Genomic DNA, 3,856 nt, shown 5'->3' with positions numbered 1-3,856 from the left:
CCAATACATTAATGCTAACTGCATTCCCTATGCCGTGCTCCCCATCCCTGTGACCATCTATCAATTACTAATTTGTACTTCTTTAACTCTTCACTCCTTTCTCCCAGCTCCCCAACCCTCACCCCTCTGGCCGTCACCAGATTGTCCTCTATATTTGTGAGTCTGTTTTTGATTAGTTTGTTCTTTTTGTTTCTTAGATTCCACATATAAGTGAAATTATATGGTATTTATCTTTCTCTGTCTGACTTATTTCACTCAGCTTAATAACCTCTAGGTCTATCCATATTGTTGCAAATGGTAGGATTTCATTTTTTTTAATGGCTGTGTAATATTCCATTGTATATATGAACCATAACTTTTCATCCAATCATCTGTTGATGGGCATTTAGGTTGCTTCCATATCTTGGCTATTGTAAATTGTGTTGTCATGAATACAGGGGTGCATAGAACTTTACAAATTATTGTTTTGGTTTTCTTTGGATAAATACCCAGAAGTAAGTCCACCTTCCTTAATAGTACAGCTCAATAAGTTTTGACAAATGTATGTAGTCATGTAATCACCACCACAGTAAAGATACAAAAATTTACAATACCCCAAACAGTTCCCTCGGGCCCCTTTACAATCTCCCTTAGTAACCACTGATCTCTCTCTATAAACTAAAGTTTATTATAAACTATAAACTAAAAAATTATAGTTTGCCTTTTCTGGACATCTCACATAAATGAAATAAAATAATACATAAACTTTTGTGTCTGGCTCCTTTCACTTGGCATAATGTTCTTGAGATTTACCCATTTTGTTGTATATGTCAATAATTTGTTCTTTTCTATTGCTAGGTAAAAATTCCATTATATAGATGTGCCACAATTCGTTTCTCTGTTCACCAGTTGATGGACATTTGATTTTTTTTTTTTCCTGTTTTTGGTGATTATAAATAAAGCTGCTGTGAATATTCATGTATAAGTATTAGTACGAACATAGATCTGCGTTTTTCTTGGGTAAATATCTATGAGTGTAATTGCTGGGTTATGTGATAAGTGTATTTTATAAGCTGCCAAACTGTTTTCCAAAGTGGCCATATCATTATTTATTTATTTTTTACTTGTAAAAATATATTCACTGACTTGTAAGATTATTACGAAATGTTATTCAACAGAAAAAACTTATTAAACTGTATATTTATTTCATTTCCCTTCTCTTTATTGAACAAAGAACGGCTCAATAAAATTTCACCTATGTATATACCCATAATCATTGCCTCAATCAAGATAGCAAATACTTACAGTGCCCCAAGAAGGCTACCTAGTGTCCCTTTCCAATCGGTTCCCCTCAGTGATAACTACTATTCTGATTTCTATCACCTTTAGACTAGTTTTGCCTGGTTTTGACCTTCACACAAAAGGAACAATACAGTATACATTCCTGAGTCTGGCTTCTTTTACTCAGTATAACATCTCTGAGAGTCATTCATGTTATTTTGTGCAGCAGTTTCTTGTTAGTTTTCATTGCTATGTAGTATTCCATTTTATGAATATACCATCGTACACCCACTCACCTACTGACGAGCCCTTGGGTTGTTTCTAATTTTTGGCTTCTGAATAAAACTGCTCTGGAGTCTTTTGTTGAACACATAAGCATTCATATATCTTAAATACATATCTGAGAGTGGAATTACTTATCTGAACGGTCAAGGTAGGAATATGCTTAGCTTTTGTAAATATTGCCAAGCAATTTTCCAAAGTAGTTGTGACAATTTAAAGTTCTCGCCAGCACCATAGAAGAGTGCTGTTTGTTTTACATCCTCAATAACACTTAATATTGTCGATCCTTGTACACTCTTATCATTTTAAATACCACCTCTGTGTAAAGACCTTCCCTCCATCTTTATCTCCAACGCAGTGCTCTCCCCTGATGCAACTAGTGTATCCAATCGTCAATATGACATCTCTCCTTGGATGTCGTGTTCATATCTCCAAGATAACAGGTCAATGCAGAGCTCTCAAGTCCTCTTTCCTCTCAAAGGACTTTCTCCTACTTTTTCCCCACAAAGAAAGCACCACTATCAGCCACTCCAGCAAAAAACCTATAATTCTTCCCTTTCCCTTACCTCTACATCTAATCCTGTATTCAAAGCTGCTGTATTCTATTTCTATATTATATCCAGAACCTGTCCATTTCTTCCCACCTTCACCACCACTCCTCTAATGCAAACCACCATCATTCTTGAGTGCTCAGCACCCAGTGGGATATGTCTAAAAAATAAACTGATCATGTCAATTTCTTGCCTAATGCCCTCCAGTGGTTCCCTAGTGCTCTGATATAAAATCCTAACTCCTCACTTTGGCCTGAAAGGCTGTGAATGATCTGGCCACTACTCACCTCTCTGACCTCATCTCCTCCCTAAGAGACTGAGCACTATCCAGCCATTGCTTTTTCTTAAAAACATCAGGTTTGTTCTCACTTCAGGGCCTTTGTGCTTGCTGTTCCTCTGTCTGGGAAGTTCTTCCTTCAAGTCTCTGCCCAGTTGCCTTCTTTTCATCTGTCCTAGCCCAAATTTTTCTTCCTCAAAAAAGGCCTTCCCTGACCACTGTGGCTAAAGTTACCTCTCCACACCCCCCAGGAACTCTCTATCCCCTTACTTTCTTTTATTTTCTGTATAGATATTATTTTCCTTATTTAATCACTTCCTTAATGTCCTCCATTGGAATGTAAGATCCCCAAAGGTCAGGGACTATGTGTGTCTAGTCTCCTGCTGTTTTCCTACTATCCAGAACTGCACTGTCCACTATGTTAGCCACTAGCCCCAGGGTGCTATTTAACTTTAAATTAATTAAAAGTAGATAGAATTTAGGATTCAGTTCCTCAGTCACACCATCCACATTTCATGTGCTCAGTAGACACATGTAGCTAATGGCTACCATAGCAGACAGTGTAGATGTAGAAAGTTTCCAACACTGCAGAAAGTTCTGTTGGACAATATTGCTCTACAATCCAGGTACGCATATTAAACAGGTACCCAACGAGTGCGTTATAAAATAAAGATTTCTTTTATCCCTATTGTATGGGTAAGAAAAAAAATAGGCTAGAGAGGTTATGTCATTATCCCAAGGCCACTTAGCCAGGAAGCCTAGCAGGAATTTGAATCCAGGATTGTTTTGCTGCAAAACACATGCTCTTCCCTTTCCCAAGAGCCAAAAGCCTCTTGGCTGTTTAGAGAGGTACAGGGCTCTCCTTGTCCTACAAATCCTTCTACCCTGAGCTTGTACCTAACTGTGGGCAGCTTCCAGGAAGGATTGTTACCCAAGACATTAAGGGTTCTAGGGTCAGTCCTGATTCCATCTCAGATTCATTGGCTGTGTGACCCCTAACAAGTCTCTTTGCCTCTCTTGGCCTTGGCTATATCCTTATGAAATGAAGAAACTGACCCTAATGCTCTGAGTGTTGGAGATGGCAGGTAGGTGACTTAGTGTGACTGAGTACATGCTTCATATCTTGTCTGGCTCTGGGGCAGGCCAGCATGAGGAGTGGGGTTGGCGTGGGAGTGCTTTGCTTGGTTGGCTTGATACAATAGCAGCTCCTGTTTCTTGAATGCCTACAGATGAGGAAGCTGAGGCTCAGAAAGGTAAGGTAACTTGGTCGAGGCTACACAGCAGGGTAACTGGAAGAGCTGGAATTCGAACCTAGGGCTCTGATACCACGCGCCCATGCCATGGGATAAGGGTTGAGGGGCGCAGAGCGCGGAGCCGTGGAACCACAGGCATCACAGGGAGGAGCTGTCTGGTGATAAGGGGTGAGCTCCCCGTCTCCGGAGGTGTGCAAGCCGGGGCTGGGCTGTTCACGGCAGGAGCAGACGCA

The sequence above is a fragment of the Pteropus vampyrus genome, unplaced genomic scaffold (genome assembly GCF_000151845.1).
Source record: "Pteropus vampyrus isolate Shadow unplaced genomic scaffold, Pvam_2.0 Scaffold171, whole genome shotgun sequence".
NCBI classification, from domain to species: Eukaryota; Metazoa; Chordata; class Mammalia; order Chiroptera; family Pteropodidae; genus Pteropus; species Pteropus vampyrus.
This window is presented reverse-complemented; position numbering follows the sequence as displayed.